The following is a 14,916-nucleotide window of genomic DNA, read 5'->3' as shown; positions in this document are numbered from 1 at the left end:
TTACTTGAACAATATAAACAGCATTCCTAGATCTGTAATTCAAGACCTTTTCATATTTCAAGCTTAAAGAGCGTACCTTCTAAGGGTATTTTCATTTAGATATGAGTTGAGGGGGGCCATGCAGAAAAACAAATAATATTTAGATGGTTGTGAGAGCTTACTGCGCTATATAAATGTAGTGTGCATGACAAGAAACATACAATTTGTACACACACATTTACACAGTGCTGTAAAGACTCCCACTTGAATGAAAAAGAAATGCTTCCGTTTTTTATATCTATTTTATTGGTAAACCAGGTAGTTGACGTTATCTCTAAAAACCATATTCCTTAGCTATATTTCTACTGGGATTCATTGGTATAATTAAAACTTGAATGGTCTGAAATATTTCAGAAACCTGCAGTGAATATTCTTTCCTTTATCTTAACATGTAATTTTATTTCATCTAAAATTGTTCTTTATAATTTCCCTCTCCACCCACAAATGACATTCTTTTTATACTTATAGATGCACTCACTCATGAGCCTATGGACTATCACTACACTTCATAGATGTAAGAGAAACCATAATGATATGCTAGCACTGAGGGAATAAGATTGGTATTCTAAACAGGGAACTATTTACTTTTTATTACTATAATGATTTTTTAATAATTTTCTCAATTTGAAATGTGGTTAGCATGCCACTGGTAGTGAAAGCTGGCAATGTGATTTAACATTTTTAACATATGATCTGGTGTTTGCTGCAGTGCTTTGAAATGTTAAATGTCATTATTCATGTTATGGTATTATCAACGACAATAAATTAAGCTAAACCAGTGGTAATAAAGTTTTATATCACAATTTATTTGGACTCACTTTGGAGTCCTAGGTTGACCACTGCTTTGTATGAGTTTTCTTAGCCACCCCTTTTTCCTTTACTAGTGTGAATAACATTTTTTTCCTCTTCTTTGTCATTTACTAGGATGTTTATTCTACTGTTCCTAACATTCAAGGGTCTTTCTTGTATTTCTTTGTATTCTGTGCAGTGGAGCAGAAAATTTGTCTCAGTTTCAATTTCTCTTTTGTTCCCAGAACTTCCCCCTCCTCCAGTGTTGAAGTGGAAAAATAGTTTCCCCTCTTGCACCATACAGAGGTTCAAAGTCTTGTTTTTCATCATGTTGCTCCAAACAGCAAATTTTCTAACCCACATGAAAAAAGAACACCAAAGCTCTGACTTGGAAGTCTGCAAGGGTCTGAGAACAATTGAAAAGAAGTTCCTACAACTGGGATTAGCCCTTAGCGGTTCACTGGTCATTCTGAGGAGAGGCGTGTGGAAGCCAACAGGGCCTCCAACCTGCTAGCGCATGCAGAGGTGGCCCAGCTCTGAAGGCAGTCTCTGTTGTCATGGAGAATGGAGGCAAAATTAAAAAGCAAGTAGCAAACAATCCAGTAGGTTAAGCCAGGGACTTGGGAGTCTCCCAAGGCTCCTCCCTTCCTCATTCCCTGCATGAGTCATTTTTCCAGTCTGTCCACACCCATTCACCCTTCTTCCATCAGCCTCCACCCCACACTCCCATTCACTCTCCAAGCTGCTGCCACAGGATCCTTCTGAAATACAAGTCCAAATTCTACCTATCTCTTTGCTGATTAAGCTCATCTAGATTATCACAGCTTTCAGAGTAAAGCTGAGACTCCTTGGGTGAACACAGCCTACTTTTAACTCACTTGCTGCCACTTTCCTACGAGTATCTAACTCACTTCTAACCCCAAGACTAGCAGTTCCATTGTATTTGCCAGGTTTTTTCCCCACAGAACCCGGATTCACCTCTCTATTCATCTTGATAATTTCTATACCCCTTTTAAGGCACCTGTTAAAACAACCCCTCCAAGAAGCCTTCTTGACTCTACTCGAAAGCACCTTAGTCTTGCCTCCCATCATTTTAGCATTTATCCTTCAGCCAGAATTAATTAGTTTGTCTTTTCCCCAGTCTCTTCCTTAGTAGAGGTATTATTCTGGAGGGGAGGGACTCTATATGTTATTATCCACTCTTGAATCTCTGGCATAGCAGGCTATTGATGTAGTTGTTGAAATGGATGCTATATTAGGAGAAAGGAAGTCCTCATTGCTTGGGGTAGCTCCTAATTGGCAGGTAGAGAATGCCCATCCCTGTCCTTTGAGAAAGTGTCGATTTCCTTTTAAATTTGCTTCCACTGGGTGTGCACTTGGGTACTTTTTCATGATTAATACTGAGAAGCGGCACCATCTAATTAATTAATTTCTTTGTTCTGGAAGGGAGCAGCGCACAATGTTAGCTTAGTGTTTTGTGGATGTAGTCAGGGTAGAGAACTCACGTCATTACCTCTAGAAGTAGTTTTGTACTTCAGCACCGTTCACGATGCTTTTCTTTCTCCTCCTTAAGCCGTCCCCACCATCTTTAAAACAACCTAACAAACCTGTAGAAACATCACACGATAGGTAGCGTTTGCTCCTAAACTGTATTCAAAACATAGAAAAAAGTTTTTTTTTTCATTGTAATCATCGTTGAATAAATTATTCCCTAAATCCTAAGTAAATTCTGCCCCCCAAATCTCTAAAACTTGATCACAATAGTCCAGGATTCTTTCTATTCAAAGCCAAGGCAAGTTAAATCTCATAACACCCAGTAAGTTATGATGTGGGGCTGTGTTTTCTTTTGTTCCAGCAATAATATGACTTATTTGCCTTGGACGATTCCAGTATTTCAGAAAATGAATATTGTATAACGAAGGAGTCGTCTCTGCTTTCTATATATCAAATGCAGAGCTGGGGTGAAAGGGGGTTTTACAGTCCAAACATTATTTACAAAGTAGATGGGAAGTTGGTATGTGAGTACTCGTGCTTGTGTGACAGTTAGTTTTACCGCAGAATTCCCAAACCGTGGACACCCTGTTCCTGGATGAAGATACACTCGGGCAGACTTGCGGATGATTTTCGCGAGTGTGGGCCATCCAGGCTCGCAATCTGCCTGGAGCATTTCAGGGCGGCCGCCCCAGCAGCTCCTGCTGTTCTGTGCGTTTGGGAGACTCACCTTCAGTCTGACCTTGCCGGCGGCCCTCCCGAGCCCCATCCGCCCGCCTCTGTCCCTCCGCGTCCGCCCAGCCCGTCTCAAGGACCAGCAAGGGGCAGGGGTGCGTCCCGCGGGCGCGGGCGCTCGGAGGCCGCCGCGCCGAACGTGGGAGATGGAACGTACCACCGGGAGGCGGCGGGGATGCTCCGCGCCGGCGCCGGCTCGCCTCTGCCTTGGCTGCCCGCGCCGAGGGCCGAGGGGCAGCCGCCAGCCGCGGCGGGCGCCGGTTAGCGCGGGGCCGGCGAGGCGAAGGGCGGCGGCGAGCGCGGAGCGCGGCTCCCCCGTTCCCGCGGCCGCGCGCGTCCCGGGGCTTCCTGGCGGGGCTGGGCCGCCGGGGGAGGGGCCGCGCAGCGGCGGCGGAAACCGGAGGCCGGCGATAAGAGGCTGCACCGCGACGGGCAGCAGCCCTTTCACTGCGGCTGAATGAGCTGGGCGCTCAGCATGCTCCCGTGACCGCGAGCTGCCAAGTTCAGTCTTCGATCGCGGGCCCCTCGGAGCCATGAGCCGCACAGTGCCGCGGGCGCTCGCTCGGCCGGCTGGCTGCCTCTGAGCGGGGGAACATGTGAGAGGTAAGTTTCCATCCCCGCCGCGCGCGGCTCGCGGCCCGGCTTTGTTCGCACTCTCGGGGCTGTGCGTGCGGCAGGAGGGGGCGGAGGGGGCTGGGGCCGGCTGCCCGCGCCGCCTGCTCTCCGCTCGCACGCCGTCGCGAGCTGGAGGGACGGCGGGGAGGTCGCAGCGCAGCCCGGCTCCCAGGCGCCCTTCCGCGGGCTCTGCGGGCAGTGTCAGCCCCGCGGCCCCGCACTTGGCCGCCGCAAACAAAGAGGGAGAGAGACGGGGGAGGGCGGGGGAGAGACAGGTGCGTGCACGTGTACTTACAGCCGAGCGGCCTTGGTCGGGGGGTGCGAGCCCCGCCGGCCGCGAGCCCCGGGTTCTCCCTGGAGGTCCCGCATCCCTGCGCCCGAGGCGGCCCTCCCGCCCGCTTTGCATCTGGGCCAAATATGTGCACGCAAAGGTTAATTCTCTGCCTGCTACCCATAAATTACGCATGACATGTTTAGCTGGCCTTCCTTATATGGAGAGCGCTGTGTTTCAGTCCAGTTTGCCTTTTGCCAAGTTTTCAGGGCGGAAGACGCCCTGCAGGAGAGGGCTCCTGGGTTTTTTTTTTTTCCATCGTTTTGTAGTGCGTCACTCAAAAACTGTAAGAAAAGTAAGTATAGACGCTCTCCGGGTGCAGCCGCCGTTGGTTGATTGAATTGCTTTCCTGAAAGGTTGAAAAGAATGAAAAGTAGTTAGTTCTTGGGTTCTGTTTTTTTTTTTTTTTTTTTAAGACAAAAGCAAGACAAATATGTAGCGCGTCCCCTCCCTCCCCTCCTCTCTCTCTCTTTTTAAACGGAGCCGGAATCTGTTATTGGTAGTAATGTGTCATGTGAGAACACTTGGGTTCCGGAGCCTGTGAGGCGAGCAGGTATATGGTGGAGTTCTCGCTTGCCCGGCTCACAGTCCTTCACGGCCGGCGCGGTGGAGCGAGAGCCGGAATTGCGTTCTTCGGCCCCCCCGGCCCGGGGATGTGCGGCCGCTGGGATCTGTGCTGGATCTCCGAGGAGGGTGCTTCCCTAGGATTAAGGCTGAGTAAGAAGCTGCCAGCGAGGTTATTGCCGCTGCTTTACTTTCTGTATCTACCAGCCCAGGCACGAGCCCAGAGCAAATGGATGGTAAACTCCTCTATGCTCGGAGGAGTTTCTTAAGCAAATTAATCCATCGAGAGAGAAGTCATAATGAATGCCTTTGGATTTGCAGGCCCTCCGCGATGTGCTTTGAAATACTACACCCGTGGACGCTGTGTTCCTCCCTCCTGGGTTTGAACACAGTGTTTATACACGGAGGGTGTTTAGTACCTAACTCTTCTATACCAGGCTAAGTGATCCACTCCCTGTTATCTCTTTGGGTTGCTGAGAGCGTTGGTGTTTCTCCCTGTCTTGCTGTTGAGATAAAATATTATCACTGAGACAAGTTAAAATGAAAGTTCAAGGACTGTAAAACTCACCCCTAGGAATACTTAGCTCAATACTTAGAATGGCTCTGATGCGATGCTCTAGCCAGAGACACTGAATAAAGTTATTTTGTAGCCAGTGAAAACACAATGTTGTCACTTGTATTTTTGCTTTCTTAAAGTTGGTGACAACTGCAGCTCAAAACTGTTTTTTAAGGAAGACTCCAGCATTCTGATCTTCATCAGTGTTGCAAGGAGGTGAAAGGGTTTTTTTTGTTTTATTATTATTATTACTTAGTGTGTTGTTAGGCCTTCTCTCAAAAGATGGACGTAGCTTTTAGTTTTATTTAATGGGGGGGTTTCCTCACAAAAGTGGCCTTTTGTGTTTTAAGGAACAGGTTGGGTCAGCACCAGAAAACCTGTTCATCCAACCGTCTATAATTACAGTGTCACTTAAGACGGAATAATCAGGTTTTATTATGATGAGCCTCTGAAAACCTCTCATGTGCCTGCTTTAATTTCTTATTTTTCCTCATGGAACTAAGATAAAATTTGTGTGCAGACACACATCTAGTGTGATACTCTTATACAGCCGTGCCAGCAGACTCCAAAGTGTTTTATGCTCTGAGATATGCTTGTGTTTACATTTCTACATTTGGGGCAAACTTAGGCTCCAAGTTGAATTCATTAAATTTTGATTCCAACATTCTGTTCTTCCTCTGGGCACAGAATTCCTATGACATGAAACATTGAATTCTGTTCCAGAACAAGAACAGAGTATCCCAAAGTTTCCCCTGGGACGGGGGTGGGGAAGGGAGTGAAATTGTATTTCTGACTGAAGATGAGTGTGCTACTTTGTTATATAAAATTTCCGATCTTTTTTGTAAACAAAAAAAATTGCCCTTCCATTTATCATTGTTGCCCTACATTAGGCCTGTATTTGATATATCTATTTACGGAAACAGATTAGACTTCCCGCACCTTCTGGCTTTCTGCTTGGTGATGGAACGTGCGGAGGTGAGACACTATCTCAGATCTTGCTTAGAAGAAGCTGGAAAGAATAGGTGATTGGAGTTTCTTGTCCTCTGAGGCGTCAGAGTGGCCAGTAGATAGGAAGGTCAGGGAAGCAGATGAAGGAAGTGAATTTTAGTCATTTAAATATTTGGCTCAATAGAAAATCTCAACAGCAATAACGATAACAAAGGATGTTACATAGGGAAATTTTAAAACATGTGAACTTTTAGGCCACAAAGCTTCACGGTTTTGAAGTCTAGAACGTGTTGTCCATACATAGCCACTGGCCACGTGTGACTATTGAGCCTTTGAAATGTGGTTATCTGGACTGAGGTTTGTTCTAAGTGGATGTTGAACACTTTGTACAAAGGAAAGGATGTATAAACCTGATATTTTTATAGTGATAGTATGCTGCAGTGATAATATTTTGGATAGATTAGTTTCAGTAGAATATGTTATTAGATTAACTTTACCTGTTTCTTTTCATTTTCTTTTTTTAAAAATATGACTACTTGGGACTCCCCTGGTGGTTCAGGGGTTAGGACTCTGTAGTTCCACTGCCATGGGGGTTTGATCTCTTGTCAGGAAACTAGGATCCCACGTGCTTTGCAGCGTGGTCAAAAAAAAAAAAAAAAAAAAAGTAAAAAGAAAATATGGCTACTAGAAACTTACAGTAACAGATGTAGCATGCATTGTATTTCTAGTGGACAGAGCTATTCTAGAATAAAGCAAGAAAGCGGTATTCTGGAGAAAGCCTAATAGAATTTACTGGTCAAAACACAATAAAAGGGATTTTCATTTTCACAGGCTAAAGAAGTTTATTATACATAGGAATACTTCATCTTTCTTATCCATTGTAACTAAAATTTGAGAAAACACACCACCTAACATCTATTTTTATTTCCTCAAAACTACTGTTTAGTTTAGAGATTTAATGGTGAGGTAGTAATAGCAGAGAAAAGGCTTATAATTAGGGGATGAGTCTTAACACCTCTCAAAGGCCAGAATAGAGTATGATTGCTAGTTAGAAACATTTTAGAGACTCCATAGTTATCATTGTCCTGAAGTTACCAAACAGAAACGAGTCACTGAAATTTATTCTAAAATAGAGTTTTCAGTAAATAGCAATTATCTTCAAGTGCTTAATATATATTTTTCTTTGCTGTGACTCTCCTTCCTTAGAAAATAAAAACACCTAATAAATCCAAACAACTCCTGACCGTATGTTAATCAAAGATTAATAAATTCACAAGAAGGAAAGACTTTCACCTGTAGGGAAGTGGGCGTTGTTTTGAATACTAGGGAAGGTAGGAATACAGTTCGTTGGTAATGTTTGGGCTTTGAAGAGTTCCTATACACGGAGACACTGTCTTTATAATTTGAACACATTCTTTAGAAAGCATCTGACTGGTAAACAAAGCACAATGGCTTTGGTCCTGGAAACGTTCCTCTCAGACAGCCTCATAACTGAAGTACATTTTGTCATGCACAGTGTGTGGTAAACTGAAAAAAATATATCCATATGACATAAACATACTTTTATTTACTTGAAGGATGCTAAATCTATGAGGCAGGCTGGAGCCTATGGATTCTTCTTTGCTGGGGGAGAGGGGGCAGATTTTCTGGAGACTCTCAGAGGAGTTTGCTCCCAGCTTGGGGCCTTCGTGAATCTGTTCCCACCACGAGAAGCATAACTGCCATTAGTGTCAATGCCTGTGGAGCCTTCGGGGAACAGTGATCCCCATTAACTTGGAAGGTCGTTTCTGATGAGTCACGGAGCAGATTCACTAATGCTTGGAGAATTATTGATTGCAAAGCAGAGGATTTAAGAAGCGCTATTGACATAGGGCACTAAAAGTCTCTAGGCATATTTTGTATTTTTAGAGTTGAGGTAGGGAACTTGGGATTTATGCCGTGCTTTCATATTGTAAAAGATATGCATTTATATAAGCATTACAGCTATATCCTTGAAAAAACCCTTAACAAATAATGAGGTAATAGCTTTCTGCATATTATTATTAGTCTTTTAATGATTTCATTACGTTTCTTTCAGATAACTACTCATGTTTTCTAAAAGGCCTCTTATTACCTTCCTATGACATATAAAAATGAAAAACCTTTGAAGGATATATATTACAGTTTGAGCATTATGTATTTGTTACTTTTCCCACTATTTTTGAGATCTAATCCTCAGTGTTTGTGATGATCCTTTGTTAAAGAGTTCAGGATATATTAACCTCAAGATGAAATGTAGCCATATTGGATAGAGTGGAAAATTACATTCCCACTGTGATCAATTATTTTTTAAAAAGTGAAGATGTTTCTGAAGTAAGTGTCATGCTTCAAATAGTGTATATTCTCTAAAAGGAAAACTGTCATCTCTTTGGACAATTGTTTTAAGAAATTGAGAGTTGCATCTTTAAATACCCAAAGAGGTGAATAATAGCTAATAAGGTAAATAGTCCCATCAAGTGTGGGTACAATTTGTGTGTGAGTATATATATATGAATATAAAACTTTTCCCAAGGCAGTGCCAATTTATTCAGATCATCTAGATATTATATATATATATATATAGATAGATAGATAGATAGATATAATCTATATATATAGATTATAACATAATGTTATGAAAAAGGATTGTAGTAAATACTAGGTAATCCAAAGGCTGATGTCCATGTATATATCAACTCCATTCCAGTCCCTCTCTAGCTGAGTTTGCAAAATGATATTTCTTCTCCAAAGGATTCTTAAAAAAATCTATCTTGACTCTAGACCTTTACTATATTTTCTGCTTTTAAAATAGTTGAACTATTATTTAATTCATAGTTCATGTAATTATGAGTGGACTTGTTTTAAAGAGCTCACAAGATTCTAGGATTGTGGGAACACATTTAATCACATGAAATAAACGTTACATGCTGATTTGAGATATTTTATTTTGTAAAGTTGATTCACAGGAAAATATATATTGTGGCAAAAATATCAAGCTAGGTTCAGTGAGCTCTACCAAACTTAATCAAGATACACCTTGTCCTCAAAGAGGTGGCAGTCTTGTGGGGGAAGTTAAGAGTTTTGAAAATAACTGTAAAGTGGAAACTGGTATTTCATAAACGGTGGCTAGGTAACATTGTATGGAAGTTGAGATAAGGAAAGGTACATTTTATTGTAGCTCTGACCAATACATGTAATAAATATAACAGTTCTAATGCATAAATAGTGGAAAACAAAACATATTCTTTATTTTTTGATATTATAGAAATATTATCCTGGTAAAGCAGCATTAATTATATCCATTCAGTGATGTTTCCATATTACCATGTGTTTATAGTTAATATCTAGGCATGATTTTTATACATATTCTAGTTCGTTTATTTAGTTCATTTTGCTGGTAGAAATATATATTTTTCAGACGTCCAATAGTAAAATATTGATAGCTTTGGCATTAGCACTACTGTCAAATACCATAAAATACCAGTTTTTGAAGCTACCAAATAATTGCAGATGTATCAGAAAACCAAAGTGGGTAACTGGGGTAAACAGAAAATTTGTTCAAGGGAAAAGTTAGGTTAAAAGTAAACTGATAATTACAAGGTCATTTGCTAAAAAAAAAAAAACAAAAAAAACCCTATATATTAAAGTTAAGCAGTGAAAATATTACTAAAATGTACCAAAAAAAAAAGTGATTTCTTTTAGGGAAAGAGAATGTTTTATACTGGATGAAGAGCAATGAGAGAAATATATATTAGCAAGGAGATTTTGATCAGAGACAGCCAGAGTATCCAATTTAATGTGACATTGAACAGGAAAGTGAAGAAATAAAAACAAGATATAGATGATGATTTCAGGCACTGGTTGAAGTGTCAAAATTGTGAATACACTTTTGTGGGTTTTTAAAAGTAGTTCATAAATATTTTAAGTCTGTGGTTGTGGAAGACGTGGTAACATTGTGTATACTTACTGTACTCAAAATTCCTCCTTACTAACATTTGTCTACAATGCTTATAACTGAACAGACTCTTCTAGAAAATTGGGAAAAGTGTGGTAACAATAGTATCTGCAGTGGGAGTGTGAGGAAATCGAAATGGTGAGTGACTTTACAGCTTAATAGTCAAAACACATCAAAAGCAGGATAAATAAGAAGAATGCCAAATGAGGCACTAAGAAGTCCATATTCATATTTAGAACATCATTAAAGGTACTTCTTGAACTTAAAACTTACAAACTATTCATGGCTTATTGTATCTAAAAACTTTTAAATTTAATCAAGGCAAATATCCAGCAATCTGTTTATCAGCGTTATTGATCATAGTAGTAGTGATAGGTTAACATTTTGTTTCTGTCTTATCTGATTACGAGAAGAGAATTACCTTTACAGTGACCTTTTAGCCCTCTATGTGGATGGCTCCCCGAACCTGGTGGAAAGGCAGTCTGGGAGGGGATGGTGATAATCAAGGTGAGCACAGATACAACAGGAGGGCAGATGGCCTGCTGGGGGGGGAAGCTGGTGGAAAAAGCTCTGAACCATCAAGTGACTTTGCCACTCAGCGTTCTCCTAACAGAGACTCCTTCACTGATATTTCTGTTTACTAAATTTTAGTTTAAAAAGGCCATCCTATGAAATGATATGTCAGTTTCTGTGAGCACTGTGTCTGCATTTGTTTTGAAAGTCCAGTGTTTGTTGCAGTGCAGGTAGATCGACAAAAACAGAGCCCATTTGGGGTGCGTGTTTTGAAGAGTGAAGCCCTTTATTAATGTAAGAGGTGATACTGATGTTATTATTATCCTTGACAAGTTATTATATTTTTATATACTTATTACACTTTGTCTATATCTTGAAAGGAGTAATAGACTTAGGAGATGGGGCACAAAAATCTCACAGTATATGGATTTTATTTTACCAAACCAGATGTGACTAGGTATGTGGACTGGGAAAAAGCGTTCACTCTTTCTGTGGTTTAATTTCTACATCTGCAAAATTATGAGCATGTAAATAATTGTTAATAATATAAGTGCCATTTGCTATACATTTCTTTACAAAATATCTCATTTAATGTTTGTGACAGATGTAAATGCCCCTTTTGACTTTTAAAGGTGACTAGCATGACTGGTAAACACTTTTTGTCATTTTCAGAGTTGTGAGCCTTTTTTTTTCAGTTCCAATTCCATATTTTTAGCCTTTTTTTTTTTTTTGTCTTGCTTGCCATCATTACAAAGAATGGTGATGAGGATAATAGCTTTAACAACACTCACTGACGTCTTGGACTACTTACTTTGTGCCAGGGTAAGGTGTGTGAATTAATTCACATACTCCTCAGAGCAGCCCTTTGAGATGGATACTGTCTCAGTTTCACAGGGAAAACTGAGGCCTGGAGTTAATCGTGCATGGTTTCTTAACTAGGAGGTGGCCCCCCAGGGAGTTGAACCAGGGTAGTCCAGTTCTAGAATTGTCAAAGAATAAAAACAAAATTTAAAAAGATACTTGGGCACAGATAGGAGATTGAGACCGTGGACATGTGGAATGATCCCCAAGAGTAACTCTTGCTACAGCACTTGAGGAGACTCCGGAAGAATGGAGTTAAGATAGGAAGATAGGAAGTTGAGAGGAGACAGATAAAGGGCCTGGGGAGGGGCAGTTAATAGGGTAGAAGAAATAAGGGGTCAGCGGAGAAAGGGAGTTTGGGCCCCACTCTGGAGGACACAGAGGACCAGGTAGGAAGTTCAGGGCACAGTGGACACACCAGCAGAATTTACTTTAGCAAGTGATGTCCAGGTGTTGTGTTTTAGTGACATTTTCTAGAGGGAGAGTAGGACATACAAAGGATGAAATGGAAATTGTTGGCTAGAGATGAGGAACTGGAAAAGGACAGTAACAAGGTAATGAAGGGACACGTGTTCTGGGGAGAAAGTCACAGGCTTCAGGTGCACAGGATGTAGCCACTAATTAGCTGTGGGTTTCAGAGGTGATGGGAGGTATTAAAAATGGTTTAAAGAGTATAGTAAGAACTTTTTAAACTTTTCATTTAAAACTTTGTTAATGTTATCCCTGTTCATCATATTGTTTCCTGTGAGCTCTTTTCATATAAAGAACTGTATTTTAAAACATCAGAGAAAAACACTTAAAATTATATTTTATCCAGGACTGTAACTTGGTTAGGTGGAAGATACCTGTTACATTCTTAAAAACAGTTCATTTCTGTGTCAAGCTCCTTTAAAACACAGGATCCAGTCAATTAAAGAATGGTATTTAAATTCTTTATCCCAAATTGGTCATTCTAAACTAAGCATCATTTCATCTTAGGGATATGTTGTTTGCTGGGAAATGTCTTATTGACGGCTAAGCAGTTCTGGTCCCTTTAAAGTTCATGCAGAACGCTGGTGTAAATGATCCCCAGTGATAAACCAGGTGGCAGATAGATACATGATAAAACAAGGTTGCAATGTGCTCAATGTGGCTGACATTTATACTTCTCAGACCTTGCTATTTTAGGGAAGGTATCAATGATACTCTTTTTCCTGGAAATAAAGATCCTTAATAATCAGACACCCTTATAAACAGAATGATTTACATACGGAAATAAATAAGCAGTTGCATTGAGTTAGCAGTTACCTGGAGTTGGGAGGATAGTTATATTTCAAACAGAATAGAAAGCTTTACAGGAGTATTCGTAGGCCTTTTTATATAAGGCACTTACGTGCTTTTTACAAGTAAGTGACTTAAGAGTTTAAGTTAAGCATGTCAGAGCAATGACTGTATTTAATATACATAGAGGAATTCTCATGAAATCAAGAGTTTTCAAGAAAAAGATTGCATTTATAAATACTTAACACTTTATTTAGTCTATGTCCACAGAAAATAATTTTTAAATTGCACTGTGTATGTCTTTAAATATAACATGTAGAGCTAGAGAAAATAATTTTAACAGTGTTTCCATTTTGCCTTTTGTTTATATGCCTTTTAGTATTATGTGAAAACCACACTTAGAATGTGTCTTTTTCTATTATTAGACTTTTTTTTTTTTTTTTTTTGCCCCATCTGGTTTTGGCTGTGTGCTATAAAGATCTGGTAAAAATCTATTTTTGTTGAATTATTAGATAATGCTTAGAAAATGTTCATTTCAAAGTAAATAAGATTAAATAGTACTAAGATTAGAAATTCTTCTTTGCCTTCCCAATTCATGAGCAATCTTAACTAGTAAATTTACTCCAAATTATTTTGAGCTGTTATTTGAATTTCTTTGTTCAAAAAGTTCAGGAAAAGCTGCATTGTCAACTTAGTGGCGTTCAAATAAGGCAACTGGTCTTAAATAACTGGTCTAACATACCCCATCTAGAAGACTTTGAAAGATTGGATGAGCATAGCAGAAGCGAACAACTGGAAATACAAGCAGATCTTTAACCCAGTTGTAGAACCTCTCTGAGGTATTTCCAAATAGAACCTTTCTGAAAATTAATTAGAAATAGCCAGAACAATAGTGGAGATTATTGAAAAAAATGAATTCTGCATAATTCTTTCAGAAGGACCACATCTACTGAAAATTGCACATGGGAAATGACTCTCCCAGAAAAATGTATTAGTGGTTTGAGGACTGGATTTTAAAAGTAAATAGTGTTTTGGAAGCAGTTAATATAGAGACTATTGTGTCTGTTTCTTAGTAATGGATTAAGGTTTACTCTGTGCTGAGGTCTTTTCACTTAAAAAGCTATTTTTCTATGTTAATAATAAGGCAATATAGGGAAATCATTCTTTATGTTCTGCTAAATAATCAATTAACAAACATTTGCTGAGCACCGTAAAGGATTATAGTAGGTCAGGAGAGAAGGTCCCAAAGGAGATTTACATAGTTTTTATTCTTCTTTCACATATAATTGAGTTGGGGAGAAAGGCATGAGAAGTTAACAGTACAATCAGCATTGACACCATACAATTGAATACCAAAGGAGGAAATTAAAAGAGTGAAGTCTTTGCGGAACTGAGCGGTTAGGATTTCCTCTGTGGAGGAGGACTCCTGACATAGGCTGAAGATGAAGCAATCTTTTCAGAAAATGGAGGGAAAAGGTGTGAAGAGAGTGAGGCTAGCTTCCACATTTGAGCATCTTCTGTGTGTGAGATGGTCTTTCCAGAAAAGAACCAGCTCGCAGTGCTGCGCAGTTAGGGAAGAGACTTGGGTGCGAGGAGCCACCGTCCTCTTGACAGAGGTGAGGAAACGAGGGCTCAGAGAGGTCAACTTAGATGCCAAACTCCACACAGCCTGCTGAGTAGCTGAGATGAAGCCAGGTCTTTCTTCACTTCTGAACTACCATTCCGTCTCCCCTTTATGATTCTGCTGAGAATGAATGTGGTATAGTTATGATACAGTAATTTTAAACTTCGCCCGTAGAATTGACATGACTCAGGTAGGTATAAATTTAATTTAGAAGGCTGGCTAATACATTTCGTTCTTTTGCTTTGACACTGGATTATTAATACAAATGGCTTAGAGTCTGCCAACTGTTTGTGATCATTGCTTTTTAGGTTTATAAAAAACAAAGCAAAGCAAAACACACCAGGCCTCCTCTCTTTAGCAGATATGGTAAAGGCATGCAGTAGGGTGACCCATTATAACATTGCATTTGGGCCATCTGGGATCCTCCCAGAGGAAGCTTTGCAAAGATAATGTACCTTCACACCAGTAACATGATGCCATAAAATTTTCACCAAGAAGTGATAGGCCTAGCTCCAGAGTACATGCTAAATTTGTTTATCAAGCTGAAACTCTAATACTTTGGCCACCTGATGTGAAGAGTCGACTCATTGGAAAATGCCCTGATGCTGGGAAGGATT

The 14,916-nt window shown here is 40.3% G+C and overlaps 1 protein-coding gene across 15 annotated transcripts in view; it reads left to right on the top strand.

Moving 5' to 3' along the window:
* The window catches only part of MBNL1 (muscleblind like splicing regulator 1), a 208,384-nt gene that overhangs the window by 19,366 nt on the left and 174,102 nt on the right, over window positions 1–14,916 (top strand). For 3 of the 15 annotated variants that reach the window (XM_065942621.1, XM_065942616.1, XM_065942615.1), the window contains exon 1: window positions 3,510–3,657. The exons of 2 other annotated variants lie outside the window; for them this stretch is intronic. The gene's annotated coding sequence lies outside the window, so the exon portion shown is untranslated. Of the gene's footprint in view, window positions 1–3,501; window positions 3,658–4,696; window positions 4,718–14,916 lie in introns of those variants that run through there. 10 more of the 15 variants (XM_065942613.1, XM_065942605.1, XM_065942620.1 and 7 more) reach the window with 7 other exon arrangements.

The sequence above is a fragment of the Muntiacus reevesi genome, chromosome 8, assembly GCF_963930625.1.
Source record: "Muntiacus reevesi chromosome 8, mMunRee1.1, whole genome shotgun sequence".
Classification (NCBI taxonomy): Eukaryota; Metazoa; Chordata; class Mammalia; order Artiodactyla; family Cervidae; genus Muntiacus; species Muntiacus reevesi.
The sequence above is the reverse complement of the archived record's forward strand: the minus strand, read 5'-3'. Positions and strand labels throughout refer to the sequence as shown.